Below are 25,995 nucleotides of genomic sequence, written 5' to 3'. Positions count from 1 at the left end.
GAAAACTATGTGCCAGCCCAGGACGGTGTGGCTCACTGGGCTGGGCGACGTCCCACAAACGGAAAGGCCGAAAGGCCGGTTGATTCCCCAGCAGGGCAGTGCCTGGGTTGCTGGCTGGTCCTGGGTGGGGGCCTTCTGGGAGTGAGTGAGAGGCTCTCCCTCACTTTCTCCCTCCCTTCCCCTCTCTCCAAAAATAAACAAATAAAATCACGTAAGTACCTCAGGATGAGAAACTTCATTTTTCCATATTCGAATCCCTAACATCAGCCAAGACTCTGCACTTATTAGATTTGTATTGGTATTTTCTTGAACAATTATGGCATCTCTGATTTTCCACTATTTCTTTCAAACAAACATTAAAATTCATCACTCAGAGTTTTATTATAACCTGTTTTATGTTTTATTTTCACTCCATAATCAGATGTTTAATTACATTGTCATATTTTCATTTATAAAACTTAAAATCTGTTTTCACATAAGGATAATGGCATATCCCTGAATCTGTTGTGAAAGCAAAGTATAAAGTTTAACTTTCAAAATTATTAAGTTCCAATCATGATGCACGAATTCTCTGATCCTTTTACTCAAGCAGGAGAATTTGAAAAACGACATTATTACCTAATTGCTTTGTTGTTTTCTAGTTATAATAATGCAGATCTATGATGTTATAGTAATACTAATGAAGAATGAGTCCAAAATTTATTACAGTAAATTGCATAAACCTGAAAATAATTTTTCAGCTGAGTTGGTGAAAGAAAATATAAATTATTTTCTCCACCAAAACCCATTTTCATTTTCAGCAGGGTCATTGCTCCGAAGTGTCTCTCTCTCTTCCTGCCGCCTGGTGCCCCCGGTGGCCGACTGTGTGGCCAGGGTCTCCGGCACAGTGCGAGTTCATACCCTTTGTTCTGACGTAATTACTGATCCCACCCCTTTTCTTGACTGAACACCTAGTCTGGATGACAACCTGTGGCGTCACCTGGTTGCAGGGAGTTCTTGTGTGACTTTGAGCCGGGGAATTGCGTTCTCCTGTGCTCGGGGTCCCACTTGCAAAGTGAGGAGGCTGGGCGAGGTGGGCGCACATCTGCCGTCCCAGCCGGTGCCAGGAGCACGGTTGGCTGAAGGAGGATGTTTCTTACACTTTCCTAGCACGCAGGAAAATGAACTTGCCCACAAAGAGATCCACAGAAAGGCTCCTTGAAAGAAAACAGAGGTCCAAACGCAACTCTGCGACGTTTGCCGTGTGCCCGGCTCGGCGTGTGGCGGCAGACACAGCTCCTCAACCACCAGCTGTGTCCTGCGTTGGTCTTGCCGTTAAGGAAGCTTCGCCTCTTCTGTGGCTGTAACCTGGGGAAGGAGCGAGACGGCTGGGGAAAGGCAGGGGAAGCCATCCAAACCAACAGCGACAGCAGGAGGAAGTGAGGGTCCCTGGCGGTGGGGCCAGGGGCTGCCCCGGGCGGGCTCCTGCTGTGAAGAGCAAACACATGTCCCGGGAGAGGGATTTCCAACCCAGGCGCCCAGGGTGTTTGAGCTCCTCAGGAGTAATGTGAGGGATCTATAAACTATTTTCTTTACTTTGAAAATCCAAATAATGGAAATTGTTCCTCTACTTTAAAGCTTTATTAGCTTATCCGCACAATTGGATTCTTGTGCAGAGAGACCAGGGGACATAGGCAGAAGCAGGCCTGGTCCAGTAAACCCTGTAATGGGGCATCGCTGACCTTACTCCACTCGTGTTTGTTGTGACATTTTAACTGTGGAAGTCAGAGTCACCTGCAGCCCAGGTGCTACACAGAACATGCCTCAGGGACTTTCTGTAGCCTGGGAATTTGTCAGAGGACATAAGTCTTAGTTGAGAGAAAATGAAAGCCCCCTGAGTGAGGACGATGCAGACCTTGCTCCATTGTAAGATTTGTGTGCTAGACGGGGTGCACCAGGCAGCCTTTCCCTCCTCCCCTCGCTCTGCTCTGCCACCCCCCCAGAGTGGGGCGACCCCCCAGGCTCCAGGGACCCCGTGTGTGGCAGGCCATCTCCCTGCGCAGTCTCCAGTTCTTACTGCTAATTACAGAGACTCCTTCCGCTTTCCTACGGCATTTTCTCAAGGTGCAGTTGCTGTGCGCACACCTCCTTCTACGGGTTTCCATCTGGTCCGCTCTGAAACCTGCAGGGCTCAGCAGAAGGAGGCCCTGGGCAGGTCCAGGGAAAGATGCGGGGGTGGCCGGCCAGTTTCCAGAGGGCCCTGGAGGCCAGGCCAGGTCAGGGTTGAAATGCCTGGAAAGAGTGTTGACCAAGTATTTTGGTTAGGACACAAAATAATTGGGCCCCAAGTAAATGAGACTTCTCCAACTTTCCTGGGTCCTAAATTAAAGTCATGTTGCAAAGGGCCTTTTATTTAACCCTGGACTCCAGGAAAAGGAGAGTTTTCTTCCCCAGTAGTCTGCCGAACTGAAGTAGGAGATGTCTGCAGGAGTTACGGGTTCCGTCGTGAGAGAAGTCTGTGAAATCGCCTCTGAAATTGTCCTTTCTGTAACTCAGGATGCAAAACAGCACTTTAAAGCATCTGAGAATGTCTATGCTGAAGAAATCCATTTAACTCATTTGCTGTGCAACTTTTCCAGCGCCCTGCGGAATGAGTCCCCGTCACCACCTGCAAAGACCCACAGGCCTTGCTCACAGAGAACCTGGTTGGTAACTCGGAGCAAATGCCTTTCAATATTGGAACAAGTGGAAACCACACGGTATATTCGTTAAATTCTTATTGTCTGGGGCTACATTTTCCAGCATGTCTCCTCACTCACCACAGGCTGAGACAGGACTGTGACCCCAGCAGTCACTGAAAGCTCAACATTCTTTCCCCTGGCCTGCTAGCATGCCTCTGGTTTGCCGTGAGCTTATTTCCTCCCCCTGATTTTCATAAACATTGGGGAAACAGATCAATATCTCCTTATAAACACCCGTTTCAATAACGACAAGGAAGTATTTCATGTAGAAACTTTCTTTAAAGTTTTCTCTTCCTGTTCAGCCATCACTGTGGTTGCCTTTCTCTGAACTCTCACTAGTTTCTCTTTCTCTTTCTTGTAATCACTCTGAGGCAGCTTTGAACTTCAGAAAACAAGAAACAAGCAAACAGGCTTTTCCTGGTCCGGGAGCAGGTAAGGCCCGGCTGCTGCGAGCAGGACGTGGGGTGCTGTGGCTGAGAGGACAGGGCAGAGAAGATGCAGCCCTCGTCCAGGGCGGAGCGAGGCCCTTGCAGAGGCCAGGCCCCCCGTTCTCGCCCCAGAAGCCCCCGAGCTGCACAGGACGCCACACAACCCGGTGGGCACCGAAGCCAACACAAGACTTCTCAGGAATACTGTGGGGGAAGCCAGCCATCGACCAGGGGCCACATTGTTCTTCCCAGGAACCCAGTGTGATCAATCTCGAGCTAATAGTTCAAATGCTGACGTTTTAACCTGAACGCAGAAGACATTGGTGTCGAATTGCAGTCGCTTTTTACGATTCTGTCTATGAAGCTTCCCAGGCGTGGCGCCGAGGCCAGTCTTCAATAGGCACGGCTGTGCGCCACGCACTGGCATTTCTCACGGCACTGGAGCTCGTGCTGAGAGGGCAGGTGCGGCTTACGGACCTGAGGAAAGCGTGACCGTTCTGTCCAAGGCCGTGCGGAGAAGGGAAGGGGCTACTGAGGAAAGACAACGACTGCCTCTGTGCCCTGGGGGCCAAGTGACAGGCGACCTCCGGAGACACAGCGGACACTCAGTAGAGTCACACTCAAGTGACACTATGTCACCCTCTGAATCAAGGGGACGAGGAAGTTCCAGAAACCAAACATTAAACTGGATATTAATTAAACAGGAAGGCAAATAATAAATTACCTGGACAGAGGTGTACTTTTAGAGAAAACTGCAAAGTTTAATAATTTATTTTGTCCTTCAGGAGGAAGTTTATTGATTTTGAGACGGTTTTTCTTAAAGACCTAGATGCTGGCCGACCCCCAGTGCACAGACCGCTGGCTCCTATTTCTGGCCCACAGGGTGGCTCTTGGGGAAGCCAGGAGGCCTGGGGCCACGTGGGGCTCCATCACCTGCTGGTGCTCCTGAGGGAGGAGGGGACTGCAGCAGCCTTGGGGGGGGGGCGGTTTATGGGGATGGTGAGGGCAGCATGGGGGGCTTTTCCTTGCCTCTGAGGAGCTCTCTCCCCCTCCCTCCCTGTCCCAGCTCCAAGACCAGGGAGCGTGGCCAGCACTTTCCTGCCCACCTTCCACAGCACTTTGCCTCTGCAGCCGCGTCGGGGAGCCTGTCGGAAACTCGCTAAAGCCGTTGAGTTAATAGTCCAGTCAAGCAGACTGGTACTGGTTTTCATCCTTAAAGCACAGCTTATTAGGGTACAGGAGGACCCTTGGGGGTCAGTGACGGGGCACCTGCCTCCATGTGGTGTGAAAGAGCCACATCAAACGGTTTGATAGCCACCCTGTCCTTAAACGAAGACTCAGCCCAGGGGCGGGGCCCCCTTCAGAGGCCTGGCCTCTTTCCGGGCCAGGCTGGAGTGCGGGCGCATCTTCCGGCTCAGCGTCAGAGGGGCACGTCCTGTGCCGAGTGTGGGTTCACAGTTCACACCACAGACGCCAGGAAATGTGGGTGTGTGGTCGCAGTGGTTTCCTACTGCTGCTAAAACAAAGCACCACACACCTGGTGACTTAAAACAGCTGTACTAGCTTACGTAGAAGTCTAAATGAGTCCGCAGAACTGGATTCCTTCTGCAGGCTGGTGGGGAAGGTCTCCTGGTGGGCCTTCTCTCTGCTCTAAAGGTGGCCCACACGCTTTGGCCTTCGGTCGCTTCCTCCACCATTAAAGCCACAAAAGAGCATCTTCCCTCTTCTCTGACCTTCCTTCCGAAGTAAGATGTGAGGGCCCTGGTTGTCGCTGTCCATCAGTAGGCGTTCTCCCCTGAAGAAATCATGCAGCTTCTCAGGATTTTGGCCCTATCTTCAGAACAGGCTGCACCACTGGGTGCCTGTATCACAACCTCGGGAAGCATGTGGCAGAACATCATGCTCTTCGAATACAGAGAGTCATTAACCGCAGTGTTCAAAGGCATTTCAAGCACTGAGGAACCAAGCTGAACTTGAAGTCAGGACGTGAGGCGAGAGGGGTTGCTCCGTGGGTGGGCGGGGGGAGTGTCAGAGGGGCCCGTTAGAGCCTGAGGGGCCTGGGGGCCCGGGGAGACGCCTGGGTAGCGGAGGCAGAGACACTGTGAGGCTGACGGTGGAGTTCACGAAGGCGCCAGCTTGAGGGAGGGGACAGATCGCCCACAAAGTGAAGGGGGGACAGTCATGGGAAAGTGCCAGGTCGCCAGAGCCGCAGGCAGAATGAGACCATGGGGGACCCAAGTCAACAAAAAAGCCCCAAAGTGGCAGGTGTGTGAGGGGAGGTGTGACACTGAGGTTCAGGGAGTTCAGGCCCAAGAAAGTTCAAGTGCGTGTGTCTGGGCTGTGCCCCATTGGTCATTTGCAGCCACATCTTGTTTAACTTCAGCCACCCACCCACAAGTCGCCAGGCGCCGGGAAGGGGCTGAGGGCCACGTGGCGGATATGAACATGCAGAGATGCAGAGTCAGAGAATGTCCCGCCACCCAGGGTGGGGGGACCCCGACATCTAAGGCTGCTAGTTATGAAAGAACGACAAGCAAGAATTGTAAATATAACTGCTACCAAATCTTGCGGAACCTGGGGGACCCAAACCAGAAAATAGCAATTAACATTCTTTATGTGATGCCAAAACAATCTGGAAGTTCTGTTGTTTAATGCTCTTGACATTGGTCGCATCTTAGAAAAGGCCCCCCCGCCTCTTTTTAGTGGTAATAACAGTTTCCTCAGGAAGCCAAATGATTTGTTTTATGCTTTCGTTAATTATAGAGAAGGAAACTCAAACTCTTCAGGTTGTTCCCCACACGTACAAGAGAAAGGCCGACGAACAACGACAAGCAAATTATCACGTCCTCAGAGACTGACGTCGACAGCTGCATGAACAAAAAGGAACGTGAACATGTTCACGAGGCCTGGCCTCACACACTCGGTAACATGCATGTAGCTTAGACTACTTCCTGCTCTGAAACAAAGCCTCCAGGGCACTGGGAGCAGGTCTGCAGATAAAACAGTGGCCCAGAGGCAGAAACAACACTGCTTACACCCATTGGCTCAGCGAGCAATCTGGTCTTTAAATATAAGGTACAGTTTAGGTTGCTTTCCCTGTTCATTCTTGGTTTATTTTTAGTATGGGTCCTCTAAAAGTAACAGTGGTATTTTCATGAGATTTTTTGGTAACTGAAATTATAGAGTTCATTTAAAGTGCGTCAGCCCTGGCTGGTGTGGCTCCGTGCATTCAGTGCCGGCCTGTGAACCAAAGGGTCGCTGGTTCGATTCCCAGTCACGGCACATGCCTGGGTTGCTGGCCAGGTCCCCAGTCAGGGGTGCGCGAGAGGCAGCCACACATGGATGTTTCTCTCCTTCTCTTTCTCCTTCCCTTCTCTAAAAATAAAATAAATAAAATCTTAAAAAAATAAAGAATAAAGTGGTGAGTCAGGGCCCAGTCCAAGCTCTCATCTCACTCTGTTCAGGAGTCTTTGCTCCTGAAGCCAGATGCTGAAGTGCTTGGCAGACTCTCGGGTGGAGGATATGGTTTCCCCCGTTGAACCCTGTGTGGCTCGCGCATGTGCACCTGCAACCCAGAGTCAAAGTCAAAGTGTAGGACGCAGACCATGCTGTGCGGGGCTGGGAGGCTGCGGGGAGGGGCGGCTGCCTGTCCCACCACTCAGCCAGAAAGCTGTGAGCTCTGAGGGACACACAGAGGCCGCAGACCGTGCCTCCTTTCCACACCGACCACCTGTCAGAGCGACCGCAAAGCCGAGGGACCGGAGCTCGAGCCGCTAGGTTTCTGAAGGACAAACGCGGCACAGAAATAGAGACGAGAAGCACAGAACAGTGCTTCAAAAACGACTGTAGGGCTAGCAGGCTTCTCGGCCCAACCCTTTCATGGGGGCCTGCCTGTCTCTGTCACCTCCCAGCATCTCCAGTGACATCTGCGGCCCTGTGTTCCTGACTCTCTGAATCAGGCTCGAACAGCCTCCTGCTCTGGCTGAGAGGGAGGAACCGAGGCTCTCAAGTGAGACCTGACGCGGACAACAAAAACGACACAACAGAACCACGGCCGACGGGCCAGGCCCCGGGCCCCGGACTTCCCCCTCTCCTGACCTGTCTCAAGCAGACTCCAAGCTGGCCGGGGCCCCCGTTCCGCGCCATGGCAGGCTGGGTGAGACAGAGCTGGTCGACGCTGTGCAATGGCAGCTCTGGGAAGTCCAGAGCTGCCCCAGGTGGACTCATTCCAGGGGGTGGGGAGTCCTGGCCAGTAACTCCTGAGTCACAGTCTGATGACCGCCCCCTAGAACAGTGTGCAAACATGTGCACAACCGTAGGGAATCCCCACCCCACTGCACACGCAGCCAGGGCCCTGCACATGGAGGCACGCACCCGGGGAGCCCACCTGACGAGGCCTCGTGGCCCGGGCTGCCTCCCTGTCGTCGGGCAGACGGACTGACACCTGGGAGCCGCTGCTCTTCCTCCCAGGGACTGAGTTTTCGGATGGTTGGCCTCAGAGCCGCAGCCCCAGGAGCTGGAGTGCTGTGGTCAGCTTGTCGTGTTCGTATCGTTGATCCACTTCGAGTTTCCCTGCCAGTTTGTGAGGACACGTGTTGTGATTAAAGCTGCGTTAAAATTATCTGTCAGTTGCAACCCGTGTTAACATGGGCTTCTAAAATTTTCGGGGCCTAGAGCCCGTGTTTCCCCCGTGAGAATGCCTAAGACCTGCAGTTGGCGCTGCGAGACCTATCATTTCTGACATCTGCACTATTTTCTCACAGAAATAAGTTCTAGCTGGTCCTTTCCTTTGGAAGGATTCCACTGGCCCGACAACACGGGACAACATGGCTTCCAAACATGCAGTATATGAAGGCAGGGCCCCACCCACGCGCCTCGGAGCGTGAAGGCCCAGCTCTCAGGTGCACGAGGCAAGGTGTCATCCCGCACGCCGGAGCGTTCTCCCACCAGAACGGCCTCGGGCACGGTCTCCTCCTGTCTCTCTGGCTCACCTCCAAATGCCACGCAGCACCTGCTTCCCCTGTTACGAGAAGGCTGACACTCTCGTGACGTGAGGGAGGCCACCGCACGCACTTGGCTGTCCCCAGACCGCTCACCCGGTTACAGGGTCGTAAGTCAGATTCACCCCACTTTCCGTCTTTTCTCCTCAGTCAGTGCGGCCACGCGAGGCACTGCTGGGAAGTGAGCGGCCAGCAGAGCTACCCCCGAGGGGCCCTCCGCCGAGTAGCTCCTGCGGCTGCCAGGGAGCTGCTCCTGCTGCTTGGGGGGCCTCACTTCGCGTTGGCCCATAGCCATCCTGGGTCTAACCTGACACCTGGGACAGACCTCGTTCCTGCTCGGCGGCCAGCGGCTCGCTGCATTCGGAAAGGCGAACATCATCTCGCCCTTACGGTTCCCAGTAACCAAATGTGGTCGTCCTGGTGGGGGTCTTGTATGCTGGAAGGCCGGTGACATAAGAAAACACCCCTGAAAGCTAATGACGTTCACTTGAGGAGAAATCACTTGGGCCTTCCACAGGCATGGCGGCTTCACCAACAACACGGAAAGCTGGCAGCTAAAGGCAGGGCGGCCATCATCCGGGTTTGCCCGGAAATCCCAGTTCATACCTGCTGTCCAAGTGCAATTGTGAGTAGCCCCCGTCCACTCTCCAGAGTCTCCAGGTTGAAAATATAAGTCATTCGCTCACACTGGTATCAGGACAGTTTGTATGTACCAAAGGGCTCAGTACCGTTGAGAGGCCTGGGTATAGAAGAGGTTCCGGTGGCCCGAGTGACAGGCACAGGGGAGCAGGTGCCACGGGCGCAGCCCACGGAGGCCCGGACACTCTTCGAGGCGAGACCATATCGGCAGGGCCTCCGCTGTGCGTCCTATTCCGTCGAAGTTCCTCTGCCGTCAGGTACTTGGGAGGGAAAGGCAATTTCTAAAGTGTGGAGGGTAGCGTCACAGCTGGACAATGAATGTCCCCAGCTAGAACCCCCAGTAAGTTCTTGACTTGGGTTCTTCTGAGACAGTGGCCTGGGAGGTAGAGTTGACACTCACTAACACCGTCTGAGACTCCTCGGGGAGGCTGTGCACATGACGAGGCTGGGAGGGGGGTGTCTCTGTAACCCCCTCACATGTGAGAACCCAGGCCCAGAGAAGCAACTTGCCGTAAGTCACAGAGCTGGCAAGTGATTAGTCAGGGTCTGGGGGGGGGGGGGGGCGGGGCAGGGGGAGATTGAGAGAGAGAAAGAGAGAGAGAATGATTGCAGGGAGACTGGACAGGTCACAGAAATCACAGCTGGACGAACAAGAAGACAGCAATCGGCACAGAGGGGAACCAACGCATTCATTAGTTACTATGCTCTTGGTTTTTGCTGCATTACCGAAGCTCTGCGGGGGTCTTGGGCTCCGTGCACAGTCTGTTCGGGGGGTGCTGGGGCAAAGGTGAGCAGCAGGGAAGGACACCTGTGCATTTTGGTAACTGAGGTGTCAGGGAAGAGCAGCCACAGAAGGGCTCTGAGAGCACCCCCGGCTGGAGCCGAAGGGGAATAGTGCGTAGAAGCTACCCACTAGGGGAAGGAAGGAAGCGGGTTAAAGATAAAGAACCACTGAAGTCTAGAGAGGCCGAGAGGGCCACGTGCATTGGGAGAGAGCCAGCAGTAGGGCGTGCGGGCCCGGAGGGGTGGCAGACGGTGCCTGAGAGCAGGGCTGACCTGCATGCTCGGGCCGGTGACACCACACCTAGGCCACCGGTCCAAGAAAAGTCCGATGGGTGAATGACCGACGCAGAACCGAGCACAGCATCAGAGCCTGTGCGTGGATTCTGAGTTCAGAGCCTTCCACGTAACAGGCATAAGGTCAAAAAATCAGGTCAGGAAGGACGGTCCAGAAGAACCCACAGGGTCAGCAGCCTGTGGGAGTGAGGCTGCATTTTTTAAAAAAATTACTCCTCTAGACCTCTGCCAGTTTTATCAAAACGCCTCTAAAATACCTGACAACACAGAATTCCACAGTGAGGAGAGAGGATTATTTTCTTTCGTCCCCACTCTCTGCTCCTAAATCTGCATGGGCCTCCTCCTGGCTCCTGCGCCAGCCTTTCCGCGTCCGGGGTGGGTCACAGGGACTTTGCACCGGGTCAGACCCTCACTGTGTGAACCTGGGCGGGCTCTCACGTCTCTCTTAGGAAAAATGACAGATTGGGCTCTTGTTCTGATCGATAAGGCGGGAGGTGAAAGCTGCCCAGTGTGACGGAGGGTGCGGAGCAGGCGTTGTGGTTCTCACTGCTGGTGGTACACGCTCTGCTTTCAGTGCTCTGTCCTCAGCGAGGTTCTCGTCCTTTCGGCCGGGGGTGCTCTCCGCCCTGGCCCTGGCCCCCAGTCCCTCTCCAGTGTGTCGCTGTGTGTGGTTTCTGAGTTTAATTTTACGTCAGTGCATGTATCTGCATCGCTGGTCAATTTGGAAACACGGCATTTGCATTTTTTGCTTCTTTACTGCATCCACTTCCTTTAAACTCAGTGGTAGCTGGAGGTGGAAAACTTTGGAGAAGAGTGACGAGAATCTTGGTCCCCTGACTATCTCAATACATTAAAAAATAATTTAATTACTTAATGAATCAAATGCTGAAAATAAATTAAATACCATCTCAGGATGATTGGCGTGTTTTTGAATGAAGGCACCACCCTGCCTGGATGACTTTCAGAAGAGCAGATAACCCCACCCGTTTTCTCAGGGAGGGGCACTCACACAAACAACTCCCACCAACGGAATGGAGGTCGAGTGGTGCCGGCATTTCCTTAGTGATTCGGAAAGTATGACGTGGCCCAGGGGCTGCCTTGGGATAGTTCCCCGTTCGACGTGTCGAGAAACGTGGAGATAGTAAGGTAGAAAGAACCCCATCATTCCGGAAACCAGTGATGCTCACACAAGAACTTTCCGTGGTCAAAATCAGAATGTTTGTAGATATGGTTACAGAAAATGCACACAAATCAAAGACATTCATCCCCTAGGTGGTAAGTTCAGTGCTCACAGGAGGTGTGTTAAAGAACCAAACTCAGCGAGTGAGTGTGCAGATCTAACTGGCTGTACTGAACATGCAGGTGCCGCCCACCCGACAACCGAGGTCGCCCGGACGAGTGGGTGGAAGGGGAGGCTTTGGTGGGCAGAGAGAGGGCAGGACGAGGGAGTGAAAGCGTGAGCCTTTCAGACCTCGTGAGCCTCACTTAGGGGAACTGAGGGGCCCTACCCGGCGGGTTCCCTCCCTAGTGCTGACCAGGAAATTCCAAACTGGTGAGAAGAGTGAAGATAGGGAGTTCGTAAAATAAACTCACTTTAACTAAGCTGCTAAAATTACTAACATCATGAGGCTTGAGGCAGGAAGAAAGACTCTTCTTACTGTAACTAGCCTGTAGACTTAAACTTTTTTTTAACCTTCTGGTCTTGGATGCACCTCACCCTCGGCTTGCCCCCGAAGGACTCAGGTATCCAGCCCACAGCCTGTGACCAGACCTCCTGGTCTTAGGTAGGATGGATGGTAAACCGAGGCAGGGAGGAGGAGGGAGGCGCGGCTTGCCCACTGGCTCAGCAGTCCTGGTCGGATAACAGTGCCAGGTGTTCCAACACCACAAGAATCACTATGTCAGCACTGGAGGAGGGATGTCCTTGAAGTTCTATGTATCGTTTCCAAGGTCTGGGAAAGAAAGGCTTTGAAACTCTGTATTCACCCCAAGGCCTGGAAGGGGGTGGGGGCTCACAGTGCCCAAAGAAGACGCACATAACACAACTTTGGTTAATTGCCCACCTCTGGTCACTGCCTGTTTTAGGAGGGGTCCCTAGTGTTTATAGAAAGAGCCAGTAACTAACTCTGGGTGACTGCCCCAACTTTAATTGCCTCCTGTCCCCTATCTGTGTTACAACAAGAGGAACAAATGGGGTCTGGAGCGAGATAAGGACTCAGGCTAACAGATCCCCACACGTACCTACGTTGGGGTGGTCACGTCCCCCAGGGAAAACTGGCACCACTGTACCGTCAACGGACATGCAACTCCCGCTCCCTCCATCCGGCCAACTAAGAAATCCTCAGGACACCAGACCTGGCCTTTTGGCTGCCTCCCCCTGCCTGGCCCGAACCTCGCCTGTCTCCCCGACCTCAGCCAGGCCTGTTCTCTTCCACGAGAACGTACGCGTCCCAAGTGGACCCTGGTCACAGCTGCTGCACCTGCCGATCTGTAATTCTTTACTGTGTCGGAGAGAGGGACGGGGCTTCTGCTGCCACACGGGCATCCCTCACCCAGACTCCTGACGCCTGACTAATGGCCGTCCTGGGCCAGTCCTAGGCTGAGGACGCAGGCGGGGTTATTCTCGAGGGGGGGGGCTTCTCACTGTAAGAACTCAGCTCTTCTGTCTTCTCCAGTACACTTCTGGGTTTTTGCCTACCTGTGCTCCCTGTTCGTACACTCTAAGACCCTTGAACAAATCTTTCCGTTTATTTCTAGCAAAGCCTCCAGACTGCTTGAATTAGTTCAGCACTGGTTTAAAATTCCACCGCCGAGAGAGGCTGAAACTGCAATTAGTTTAGTAATTATTTGTGGTGGGACTTAGCAGAAGTGACTCCATTTTGGGCCTCTTGTTTCTTTAATAGGTCAGACCACAAATATGTGCCTCAGAGAACCGGCTGCCAAGCGGTGAGGCCTGAGGCCCTCAGAGTCAATGGCATAGTTTGAGGATTTAATTAAAGTTAACACATCTGTTTCTTAAGGTTTGCAGCCTCGGGAGTGCGTAATGTTTTTGACTGCCCCGTGTTCGAGAATCTCGCCGCCGTGGCGGACGGCTGCAGGACATGTGGATGCGCGAAGTGCGTGACGGTTAACTCAGGCGAGCAGAAGGTGTCCACAGAGTGCGCACGGCTCGACCCTCGCGAGAATGAGGAGAGCGACGAGGAAGAAGGACGTCTGCAGTTGTGATGCGCCCTCGTCCAGGCAGCCGCTCTGCAGCGGCGGCGTGAGCCCAGAGGACTGGCCGTCGTAACCACTTCTGACCAAAGAACTTAAAAACAAAGCTGCCTCCTTGTTCTGCCTCTGGGCAGCTCCGAGGGAGTTGCCCGCCCGCCTGAGGACGGGGCCCTGGCTCAAAGGCTGGCCAGGGGTAGGTGGGCACAGTCCAGAAGGGTTGTCCACAGGCCCTAGGAGAGTAAGAAGTTAGGGGGAAATGGGCGTGACGCTGATTTGGGGAGGAGGCCGTTTTCTGGGGAAACGAAGTATGACCTTAGCATGAGTCACAGAAACGGGCCTTGGTGCGCGCCCTGCCCCCGCCTGCCTCGGTTGGGCAACATCCGCAGGTGCAGGGGCTTTGTGACTAAGACGCCCAGTTCACGTTTAAACTCCCTTATTTTGTTCTGAGCAGAAATATGTAATTTAGCAAGTGTCGACTTTGACAGCTCCCGTTGAAGAATGCCCTGGCACTTCCTGTGCCGTTTGGCACCGGGACTGAAATCGGACACCAGCAAGAGAGAGCAGCAGGGAGGCGTTCTGAGGAAGACAGTCAAAACCGCTGCTGAGCTGTGTGGACCTAAGGTTCCTTCCCCGGGGGAAAACAGGGTTTCACGGGAGGGCTCTAGTCACTGCGAAGTGTCACGTGCAGTGGCGATTGTCCATCATGACAAAAACCAAATTCATCCGCGAACATGTTAAACATTCAAATTTCATACCCAGTTCTGGGTTTCTAGATTGAGGAAGATCCTTATTTTTAAAATGTCCGATTCAAACCACAGTCTTCTATAATCACCACCACCATCGTAACAGGCATGTCCTCACCTGTTTACTACAGAGCTCGGAGCCAGTTACTTAGTTTCTTTCTGTTGCTCCCGGAACAGACCCACCTCCGTCCGGCCGGCAGTGATTAGGGCAGAGACACACAGAGCATTCACATTGTGTCCTTGACCTGCTTTAAATCGGGGAGCCGGGAGCACAGGCTAGTAACAGCCCAACCTCGCAGAATAAGCGAGTGGAAAAAGCAAAACCCTTGGAAAATGCCCACTAGCTGTGATGAAAACTGAGGGGGAGACCATTTCTGTAATTTGCCCAAGGCCACACTCAAAGGAAGTGGAAATGCAAGCCCCAGGTGGTCCAGCTCCAGAACTCCCTCTCTGCCCCTCAACCATCCTGGGAGAAAATGTCAAATGGGGAAATTAGATTACTTGAAGTTGACAACTGCACTGAACACTAAGCTTCCCGAGGTCAGGGGCTGCGTCTTCTTTGTGTTTGTGGCTGGAGCCCCACCAGAGAGAGCGGCACAGGGAGCTGGGGAAGTGTCACTGGTTCTGTGTTGCGTGCTGAGGCAGGTGTTAGGGGACAGAGAGGAAAGCAGACACCTGCCCAGGGCAGGGCCGGCCCAGCGGTGCCCAGGGCCCACCCGAGCGGCCGCAGGTGCTGAGACTCGGCCCTGACGGGTTTGGCTGGCAGGCTGTCCTCTCCATCAATGACTATTGCCACCTACAGAGAGATCTCCTAACCGAAGGACGGTTCCCCGAGACGGCCTCTTCCAGCGGGAGCTACAAGCGTTTACTCACCCTTTTATTCTTCACTCTTTATGCTGGAAAAAGGCTTCTTCCAACTGATTGCTGTACGGGGCCGAGAGCCTACAAAAGGAGGAGAGAGGACAGATCCGCTGCAGCTGGACAAGAGACACCGCCTCTCCAAGGACAGCTGGCCGGGGCACACTCACTGGGATTCCAGACAGAGCTCAGTCTCTGAGGAAGCCGAGGGTTGCGGCAGACCCCTTGGCCCTCATCTACAGGAGAGAATCGAATAAGGTTTTTTCACGAGCTTACCACATTTTCCTACTTACTAAGACGTCTAGAACTACCTGGCTGCTGAGTTTCAAGGAGCACATATTAAAATGGGCAGGAGAACTTTGAAGAGAATGCTTGGCCGTGGGTGTTGAAGCGGCAGAGGGGGCAGAGGGGGCAATCCTGGAACACATGGCACCCGTCTTGTGCCCTCGGATCTTCTGGGTGACGGTGAACAGAAATGCTTTTGATCTTTTCACAACTTTCTGACTTTACAGAATTTCTCTTCTGAAAAGGGGCAGAATGTGCATATGATGTCTATTGGTCCTGTGAGCTCTATTTCTAGTGTTACTGAGTTCCTTATGTCCTCCTTATTGCTGGGGAAAAGTCCAACAGCAGGGGTCTCCCCATCACCTCAGGCTAAGTCACAGCACAGCCTCCTCCCTCAGTCACTGCGCCCAGCGGACTTCCGAAAACGCTGCTGTTCCATCTGTGTCCACAGTCGACAGACTGAGGCACAGAAGGAAAGCACATAAAATCGTGCAGTTTCTTAATTCGATGCTTAAAATTCCTACACACCGAAGTCCTCGAGAGTGGTATTCCCTGTGTGTGTGTGTGTGCTTTAAAACGTTATTTTGTAACAAATTTTTAAATGAAATCTGGATGCTATGTTATCAGTAATATTTAAATTTAAGACGAGTCTGCAAAAGGTCCTCATAATCTTGATTTGGTGGAATTGTTGCATCTAACTTCCATTCATTTATTCAGCTGTGCCCACAGCTGCCGTTGGCTGAGCATTTAACAGGTGGCGAGCAATGTGCCGGGCACCTGCACCTTCATTACCCTGCATGCCCAACAGCACTAGGACTTAAGTCTATTTATTCCCACTGTGCAGTTGGGGAAACTGAGGCCTCAGTGGTTGGCACGCTTTTCTCAAGGCCGTGAGGCAGCTGTGAGGGGACGTCTAACTCCGACGTCTGTTAGCGTCCGGGACACAAACAGTGCACAACCTGGAGTTCTCCTTTGCGATGTCTTCAGGACCAAACCTTCATCAGTTTGCACAACCGCTGTGGGTCCTGGCACTCACGCTGATTTCAAGTTTGGGAGAGCAAAGCCCCGAGCCCCACGAAGACTGGCTTCGGCAGGCACGTTGCTGCCTCGTGTGCCTCTCCGAGAGCCATCCGTGAGCCATGCCGGCAGCCAGAGCAGGGCCAGCATCTCCTCTGGGGCTGGGAGTGGTCAGGACCTGGCAGCTGGGCTCAAAAGGTGCCCCTGCCAGGAGAGTGTCAGGACAGACTGACGGACGGACAAACTGCAGCTGGTCTGCGGTACGCGGTGTCTAGTGGCACCAGCCCCTGGTGTGGTCAGTGGTCTGTGTGCAGGGGGACTATCAGTGGAACAAAACTGTCACTCGGGGAGCGGCTGATTTATTAGTCACTGCAATCCCCCCCCCCCCCGGCTTCTTTAACGCATGAGGGAGAGTGACAAAATACCCAAAGGAAGGGAATCCAAAGACCAGGCTGCAAGAAGGGCTAGGATTTGAGCTGGGGACGGGGAAGCCCCAGGAGGCCTGGCCCGTGCGGCTCTCCCAGGACCTGAAAGTTGGAAAGTCAGAGGAAAATGGGATCCCAGGACACAGTGACTCTTGTCCCTCCACTGTCTTACGCTTGGGCGGGGTTTTCATGTCACCGACAGTCTTATTCAAACAAACGAATGCCCCGGAAATCTTGGAGCCTTACCACACTTCTCATGCGGTCCGGTAATTGAGGAAATGCCACAAAGGTGTGCTGTTTGTCCGAAAAATTGCTCATGAAGATCTTCTCGCGTGAGTCGAGGAAGCCCGGCCCTGGGCCACTGGTCCTCCAAACCTCGTGGAGAGGGACTTTCTAGGACTTCTGCTGCAGAAGGTCAGAAACACTGCTTCGTGGTGCTGTGTGTGACGGCTGGGCAGCAGAAGGGTCTACCGTGGTCGAACTAATCGCCACCAAGGGGACGCGGCCTCACTGCCTCACCCCAGTCCTCACTGGATCGCATCAGTCCCGTCTGCTAGAGCCCACCGGGAAGCCACGTTGTTTCTGTGGGACTTTGGGGGCTACGAGAAATCCTGTAAATGCTTACGACTTGCCTAGTCCTTATCTTCCTCGGGATCTGGCCATGAGCAAAGGTTAACCACACCCTAGAGATTTCTCTGGTTAATTAATATCCAGCCAGAGGTTCCTGGTGGCCCAGAGTATTGCTATCGGTTCTATCAACGTAAGGCCACTCCCCTGCAGCAAGCAGGCTGCTGTTCCCAGTGAGTCAATGTTTGGAGAGCTATCAGTTTACAATTTGAGCCGCTTCTCTCCAGAGGTAACGAAAAACACTCCCGACCAGAAACGACGACTTTGCTGCTTCTCTGGGCTCGTGGTGCCCTCCTGTGGCCAGACGCTGGACCACCCCTGGGGAGAAGGTCCAGTATGGACCAGCGGGCGCCAAGACAGCCCTCCCGGCTGTGCGCAGAGGACCCTTTCTTAATTTGTCCACATGAGACCTTGCTGCCCACTTGTTCTGCTACGGAGATTTGCATCCATCCCCTTCCCCGGTGCCTTTTCAATATTGTTAACCTGCAGTTTTGTGGCACCGTAGTCAGCGTTTACGCTGTGGCTGCTGAGCCAAACTCGCTGCGCTTACGTTTCCTTCCCCATAACACTTTTTTGTTCTCCTTAATTAATTCCTTAATCGCCACTTGCTTACTTTTCTTTGAGACTATGGTTTCCTTTCACAAACGCTCCACGGATCTACTGCTGCCCCTGCGTGAGCGTCTGCGAGTGTTCAGAGCTGTCCCTCCAGGTGTGCAGGTCCATTCCGTGTCTTTGAAACCGCCCAGCTGCAGCCACCAGCTTCCCACTGACCTTGAGTTCTCGGGGGCTGCGTTCCCTGGGGTCCCTCCCCTCTGTTCTGGGTCAGCACTTGTTGTCTGGACCCTTGTCCTCCTGTTTTATGACTCACTTCTTTTGCCTAAGTGCAATTTCCAGTCACCTTTTAAGGGAGCCCTTAGATGTATAAAACTGGTTTTATTCTTTCTTCCAGCTGTCTTAGTAGTGTGGTGTGGTGTGGTGTGGTGTGGTGTGGTGTGGTGTGTGTGGTCTGTGGTGTGTGTTTGTGTGTTCATAATTCATCCAAGTTGAAAACAACCTTCCCTTAGAAATGTGAAGGAGCTTCTGGCCCTGGCCAGGTGGCTCAGTTTGTTGGAACATCGCCCTGCACACCAAAAGGTTTCTGGTTCTATCCCCAGTCAGGGCACGTACTTAGGTTGCAGGTTCAACCCCCAATCAGGGTGTGTATGGGAGGGAGCCCTTACAGAGTCTGATGCTGACATGTAGATATTTATGCCTTTTGGAGGACTGTTCTACATTGTATATGACCTTTTTCTGAAACATTTGAAGGTCATTTCAGGTATTACGACAGTCGATGATAACATACTGGTGTTACTTTCTTTTTACTCGTTACTCAGAATAGTCGACAAGACATGGCAATTTTGAACCTGTTGCTTCTGGAAATTTTTCCCCTATATTTCTTAGGTAGTTATTGCCTCTATTATTTTTGTTCTCTCTTTCTTCGACTCCAGTATCCATTATGGGTATATGGTGGTTTCTAAGGTTAAAAACACTCTTGATTTTATTTTTCTGTCCTCTTTTATTTAAAATGTAGATGTGGTTTCAATTTTCATATGCCCCTTTCTCTTTGTTCCATTTCTGTGATAATAGCAGCGTTCCATTCTCCCTTCATGCAAACCGGGGGCTGCAAGGGTGGGGGGATGGGGGGCAGGCCTGCCCAGTCTCTGCTGAGCCACCGCCAACCCTCCGCCCTCCCCGATGCCGCCCCTCCCCCACCCGCTGTCACCCTGGGCCCCTTCTCAGGCCAGAAAGGCAAAGGGGTTTTTCACCAGTCTTAGCCAGTGAAAGCCACAGCAATGGGAAACGTGCCCTGTGGGGCACCCTCTTCCGCATCCGCTACATCCAAAAACCCGTTCTTGTCTTTTCTTTGCAGAGCTGCTTTCTGTAATATGTTCAGAACTTCAGGTTTTTACAAGGTGCTCAGTCTGTCAAAAGCTTTCTCTGCCAAACCAGAGGTGGAACGCTGCAAATACTTGTCTTTTTAAATGAGAATATGCATATCATTGTAAAACACCGAATAATTTCAGTCAAATGCAAAGAAAGGAGAGCTCACGAAAACCCCACTGCCCTGGGCTGACCTGCTGGTCTGGGTGAGCGCCCCGCACTCAACCACACTTTTGAAAAATGCGCATGCTCAGTAGGTTATCAAAATTATCTTATTTTTCTCATTTCCTTTCAAAGATAGCTAAAGGACAAAAGCCATAAAAGTGTACTCTCACCACCCTTTGTCTTCATTCTTTTATTCATTTAGCAAGTGCTTGATGAGGAGCACGCCACTTCCCACTCGGAGCATGGAGGACGTGCTGACGGGGAAATTCATACTAAAAACAACCAAACCAATAAATGATGATTTAACATCATGGCCAGTGGCATGTGGAGTAGCTACAGGTCCTTATATGTGATACTGCATCTCCACGGCCAAGACCTGTCAAACTCATGAGGGTGCCCCTGGGGCTTGGGGGGGGGAACTCATGACCTCAGAGCAGCAGCTGGCATGCAGGTGTGCAGGTCAGGTGTGAGGTCAGGTGTGAGGTCAAGTGTGCAGGACAGGTGTGCAGGACAGGTGCGTAGGTCAGGTGTGCAGGTGGCGGGAGCTTTGAGATTGTAGGGAGGGGCTGGCTGCTGAAGCGGCAGGACTGGGACAGCAGGGGTCCCTCCGCTGGTGTGGCCAGGTCACAAGTGCCCAGCGGTGGCAGAGAGGTGGCATGACACACCATGTGACGTTCTGCCAGATCCTGAGGGCTTGGCTGGGCTGGAGCCAGGGGGCCCTGCGGGGGCAGCCTGCAGGAACTCGGTGGACAGAGCGGCTCCCCTGGCCCAGCCTGGGTGAGGCGAGGAAGTGCTGAGGACAGCCCTCAGCGGGAAAGCTGATGCCCAGAAGAATGGAGAAAAACGTAAAGTTAAGCACATGATAAGTAGAGCACAAGAAATAATTTCCAGCTAGATGAAGAGTGGAGAAAAGAAAACAGGGCTCCGGGCAGTGAATGGCAGGGGGAACGGGTGGCAGGACTCCTGGCTATTTGGCCCGGAGTAGGTAAGGAGGTGTTTGGAGGACATGTAACGGAGGCAGGACGGGGAGAAGAGAAGCCAGGCAGCCTCCTGAAGGTCTGGGCGAAGTGGTCAGGCAGAGTGGGCCTTTTGAGGGACAACAGGCCATCCAAGGCTGGGAGGGGGCCCCCGGGAAACAGGTGCCATAGTCTCAGTGACAGGAGGTGGTGGCTCCACAAGGGCCATCCAGTGGCCTCAGTGACATGGGGTCATGTTCAGGTCACGCTTCCGAGATGACAGTGTAGAGCCAAAGGTCTCCTGGGGGCTGGATAGGTACGGGAGGAACCATGCACGCCTCGGGAGCGTCTGGTTCGGGCCTTGAGGGGTAGGCGCCGAGGCCCCACGTGGGTGAGGCTGACTTGGGCAGGCTCAGCGGGCAGGCGGGCAGGTGGGCAGACGGGGCGTCCGCTGCCCTCTCAGACTCCCGACTTGCTGCAGAGGGACGCCCACTCTTCCCTCCTCACCGCCAGGACCACTGATGACGGCAGGTGGCCTTTCCCTGCTCATCAGACCCAGGAGGCGCTGACGAGTGAGGTGGAAGGAGAAGTGGTCACAACCAATGGTCAGAACCAAACTCGGGGAAAACAAATCCAAAAATCTGTTTTGGCAAAATGGCATCTCGAGGAAAGATGACTTTCTTATAGTACCGTAACCAAGAACACCCACTAAATTAGGCAGATGTGTGTGTTTAAACATTCCTCTCATTTGCATTAAGTATTTCACCCAACTGACATGTAATTATGCCAACACAAAGCCCTGCTTTTACGCCACATTGTTCCCTTAGTCACCCTGCCGAGAGGTGCCTAGCTGCGTGCCAGCTTTCACACTCGACAGGAAAGGCCCAAGGTCAGCAGGGTCCCCTGTATGTGGAAGAGCGTGTGCTGGTTTCCCCACTGCCCCGCAGAAGCGCTTGCTCCACAGCTCTCCCTCCACTGCAGGAAGCAAACTCGACCTTGACTTGCCTCTGGTGACCTGGGGAGACAGGAGCAGGAGGCCAGGAGGCCTCGAGGCCGCGAGAGGGCGCTCGAGCTCTGCTTCCTCCGACTTTCCGTGCACAGGGCGGCGTAGCGCCAGCAGCCACTCCGCTCCCTCTGCTTCCCTCCCCTCTCTCCTGGCTGGGAGTGTGGGCTCCTGGAACCCGGACTCCTCCTCTGTAGCAGTTTCCGCTTTACCCCTCCCAGCCACCCCTCGAGGCTGTGCCGTGAGCACTGGAGCCGAGTTCCGACCCGGACCTGGGTCTGCTGCAGCGAATGACTCCCTGCAACGTTAGACGTATCCTGGGCGCTGGCCCTTCCTTCTCCTGCTCCAGCCCTCAGACGCTCAGCTCCTCACAGAGCGCTCGGGCGAGTTTCCACATCATTTTTCTCACTTTTCTCTCCTGTTCCACTGAGCAGTTTCTTTTTCCCCAGCACTAAAGGAATTCGCGATCCAAAAATCATCACACTGCCATAAAGAAAAACAAAAACTTGCTTCGAATTGAAGCGGTAACAACACATAATGTACTACCTCACAAGGACGGGAAAAACATTTTGGTCAAAGGAATCTCCTCTGGACAATAAATCTGCTGCTCCTACCTAACGTCTGGCTTCGCAAAATCTTTAACCCACGGGCCTTCAGGTGTGGGGGTCGCCGTTCTTCTCAACGCTGCTGTCCGCCTCTGGCTGCTCAAAGTCAACCGACATTCGATTTGTGCGAGGGCACTGAGCTTTTTTCTGCGGTAAGTGCAGAGAAAATGTGGAAGAGACTGTTTCCTCCCAGGCTCTGCTGCCTCGGGAATCTTCCGTGTCCTGGAACACCCAGAAAGGGTGATGAACGTTTCCCTTTCATTTTTCATACATTCCAAAAAAAAAAATTACTGATTTTTAGTGTATCGTCTCCCAGATATGACAGGTGGTGTTGAATACAACAGTCAGATTGGAAAACAGCTACACATCGATCGACCAACAGAACTCTTAGCTCCAGGGTTTAAATCTGATTTTAACACATGTCTACCTGGAAAGGATGCTTAACAATACAGGCGAATATTTGATTTCTCAGAAGCATAAAATAAGGACGTTTTCCTTATCTCATGTGGGGCTGTCTCAGGACAGGAAGCGCGGCCACATGGGAAGGCGCGTGGACACGGATCTGTGGCTCCGGTGGGTGAAAATCAACGAACAGATGCAGGTCGGAGGGGCCCAGCTCCAGCGCCTCACAAGGCTGCACGTGAGAACCTGCTGACCGGCCCGGAGCTGCTCCGGCGAGGCTGCTCCCGCTGCCACTGCTTCAGGAGGCTGGGCAGGGAGGAGGGTTGTGCCCGGACAGGCTCCAGCCCGTATGGGATTGGGCTCCAGTCACAGATCACGGACCTTTGTTTAGACACAAAGAAAAAGCCACATGGCCGGTGCGACTGTGTCCTGCTGATGCTGATACCTCACCTCCCACGACACACAGACCCCACGTGGAGGTTCCTGTGGTCCTTGGTACCCAGAAAATATGTCTTTCAGGATGAGAGCCCACACATTCTAGAAGTAAAATTCAGAGCTCTAACACCGGAATATTTCCCAAACTTTAAGATGTTATGGTTTACGCCCCGGCTGGTGTGAAGCACCAGCTCCTGGAGATATAGCAAAAGGAGGAGGAAGGACAGGGTCCAACTGGCTGCTCTTGGTCACACAAGTGTCCAGTGTCCTGGTCCAGGACAGGGGGAGGAACCCCGGGGAACCGGAGCTTCCCGCGTCGCGATCTGCAGGCACTTGTGCTGGACAGAATCTGACTCACAGAGAAGAGGTCCTCGTGCACCGGCACAGCGAGGGGCAGTCAGCGGTTGTACCGGCTGCTCTGGACCTGAGATCCTGTTAACGGAACATCCCACCGATGACCCGAAGGTTCTCCGGGCGACGGGACCCATCACTCAGGTGCAGCGCGCGCACTGGAGGGTGCATCCCGGCGTCAGAAGCAGCACGACATGGCAAAGGTGCCCAGTCCCTCTGGACAGAATTTCAAGGTAAATTCTGCAGCTTACAATGCTCCCTGGATCCCCCCTGACACATTTGGAAGCCACCAGCTCAGCTGACCTCACAGGTATTCAGCTTCTCCGCTCACCAGTCTGCCAATTCCCCACTGTCCGGGGGCCGTTCATCTGCAGCTGGGGAGCTCCCATAGGACAGGAGGCGCCCAGCCGGAGTGGAGCATTTCCCCTCCCCTCCCGGCTGTAGGGGCACCTCAGCTGGGACCTCGGCCACCAGGGGCCCCAAGCTGTGGCGGAAGGAACCAGGAAGCAGAGTGCTCAGTGAGCACCCGGGAAGATCGCGGGAGCCCCAACTTTCCAAGCACCACGCAGAACCCTGCCAAATCCACTCGCACACCACGAGACAGTGAAAGATGAGAGAAACCAAGTGTCCTGAGCATGAGACCCGACACCACGCCCAGCCTTCGCCTAGAAACTCACCCAGGAGGCGGGGATGCCACAGGGAAGAACGAAAGAACATTCCATCACTAAATGGAAAATCCAGATTCTGGTGTCACTTTGGCCACTTAACAATGTTTTCTGAACCTCGGTTCACTCCCCCGTGATGGCGTGACCGGGGCGCTGCCGCCCGGTCCCTGTGTCCCTCCTGCTTCTCCCCCGTCCCAGCAGGCTGTTGGGTAGGAGTCATGGGGTAAGCATCAGGCCAAAAAAATAAAAGATTCAAGTTTCACCTGCACTTTTTGAGTGCGAAGACTGCCGCGCAAACCTGGCATTCTATGTTAAAGCAAAGTAGAGGCTAAAGAATTAATTATTCCTCCATCACCACTTTCAGGAAGCCCAGTAAGCTGGGGCTTTACGATGTTCACATTGTCCCAAAAGGTTGAGTTGCTGGGTGTTTTTTAACCTTTCTCTCAAGCTTAGCTATTCGTTAGAAGGAAGAGCTTTCCACGTGAAAGAGGGCAGAGCAAATACCCACGCCGTCTCCCTCCGAGAAACCACCGTGGTCATAGAAAACGCACATAGAGAGGGGAGTGATGGTGGGGCGGGGGGGGGGGTGGTGGTGGTGAAAAGGGACCAGGTGACCAAGACAACAGACACAGGAGATGCAGTCCAGGCACAGGTGGGGGTGAGGTGCTGGAGGAAGGGGGTGGCTGTCTGGAAGCAGAGGGGTTAATTGTCCTCTGTACTGAACAGCTGAACCTCACTCCCTGTAGCCCCCGAGCCTCTGCTCCAGAGAGGGGAGGGGGAAGTCCTCTCTAGAGACATCACTTTCCAGTGTTTGAGAGACCTTCAGCATAGTGACCGACTATCACATCACACCCGAAACCCCCTACACATTCGCCTCTGTTAGGTGACACTCTTACATGTGACCAGAAAATGAAGGACCAGCCATTTCAGGGAAACCTCCTCCAGGGAGAAGGGATGAAGGTAAAGCGCAGACAAACCACCCTGAGAAGCTAACCTGTCACAAAACGAGACACAAACCGCATTTTCATCATTCACCTAACACCACCATTTAGGGTTTCAACCATGCACAGTGTCGCTGTGGGGTATCTTCACTCAGGAGGATAAACCGTGGGAAATAGCCATTCTCATAGGTAAAAACAGTCACATAGCACCAATTTCACATATCCAACCTAATTTTTAAAACAGAAAGGCAGGATTATTCTAACATCTAGGCCAGCAACCAAGGAAGAATTAAGAAGTGGTGGATTTTATAATTGTATAATAACAGCAAGACCTGAGCTTTAAAGTTTATAAAACAGCCCTGGCTGGGGTGGCTCAGTGGACTGAGTGCCGACTTGCGAACCGAAGCTTCGCCAGTTTAATTCCCAGTCAGGGCACAGGCCTGGGTTAATGGCCAGATCCTCAGTATGGAGAGAGTGAGAGGCAACCACACATTGCTGTTTCTCTTTCTTCCTCCCTTCCCCTCTCTCTAAAAATAAATTTAAAAAAATTAAAGTTTACAAAACAAGCTGCCTTGTGACTGCTTTGAAATCCAGGACCACGTGGAAGAAGGTACCTGCAGGAGCACAGCTTCCACTCGCAAGAGAGGAGTAGAGAAGGTTCCAGAATCCAGGAGGCCGGCTCCACGCCCTGGCTGCTGTTACCCAAAACTGTGAGCTACGATGGAACCTCAGGGCGGACGTGAGCCAGAGGCAGCGGGTGGAGAAGGAAGCCTTACGTGCAAGACGTGTGGCCATGAACCCGTGTAATTAGAGAACATCGCGCGGACAGCAGGCTCTGGAACTGACCCGGGGAAAACATGCGTGACACTGATTCCGAGAAGGATCAACTTGACGTATTCCAGATGTGAAGCAATTAAACCCTCACTTGGAAGGAATGATCCGACAGCGGCACAAACGTCCATGTCGAGAAACTGAAGTGAATTTACACTCACATAAAAATGCAGAAGACTTTTGTCCAACTTTTGGAGACTGAGCACATGTGCCACACAAATGCACATGCACACACATGTAGAGACACATGTGTGCCCACGTGAGCACCCACACGTGCACACATGCAGACAGATGCACACACACAACCACACACATGTTTGCACGTGCGCGCACACACAAACACACCTGAGCCGTCCAGGCAAAGGACATACAGGTCGCCCGGCGGCAGGGCTGTTGTCTGGGCGACACCCTTTGTTCCCGTGGGGAGCTGGGTCCATGCCCAGGCCGGCACCATGGGCTTCTGGCTGCAGCTCGGCCCCCTTTAGAACCGGAGGACACCTGCGTGACCTCTCACTTTCTCACCCAGCCCTAGGACGGGAGGCTGCGAGGGAGACGGGGAGCGCGGTAGGTGGTGGAGGCGGTGCCTGGAGAGAAGTGCCGGGACGTCCAGGTCCCTACAGGTGATGAGTGTTGGTTAAGGGAAGGAAGACTTTGCTGAGGCCCAAAGACAGGACCGCGTCGCAGCCTCA

The 25,995-nt window shown here is 53.3% G+C and overlaps 1 long non-coding RNA gene across 4 annotated transcripts; it reads right to left on the bottom strand.

Moving 5' to 3' along the window:
* Positions 1 to 396: 396 nt before the first annotated feature.
* On the bottom strand, positions 397 to 17,050 carry LOC123478984 (uncharacterized). Of its 4 annotated transcripts, none has more exons than XR_008426916.2 (3): positions 16,652 to 17,050; positions 14,694 to 14,914; positions 397 to 2,271 (listed from the first exon to the last, which is right to left on the bottom strand). It is a non-coding gene; the product is annotated as an uncharacterized lncRNA (long non-coding RNA). The 4 variants fall into 4 exon arrangements; XR_006654420.3 differs by having other exon boundaries at positions 397 to 1,347; XR_006654419.3 differs by lacking the exon at positions 397 to 2,271 and adding an exon at positions 6,720 to 7,720.
* Positions 17,051 to 25,995: the final 8,945 nt, after the last annotated feature.

The sequence above is a fragment of the Desmodus rotundus genome, chromosome 5, assembly GCF_022682495.2.
Source record: "Desmodus rotundus isolate HL8 chromosome 5, HLdesRot8A.1, whole genome shotgun sequence".
NCBI classification, from domain to species: Eukaryota; Metazoa; Chordata; class Mammalia; order Chiroptera; family Phyllostomidae; genus Desmodus; species Desmodus rotundus.
This window is presented reverse-complemented; position numbering and strand designations above follow the sequence as displayed.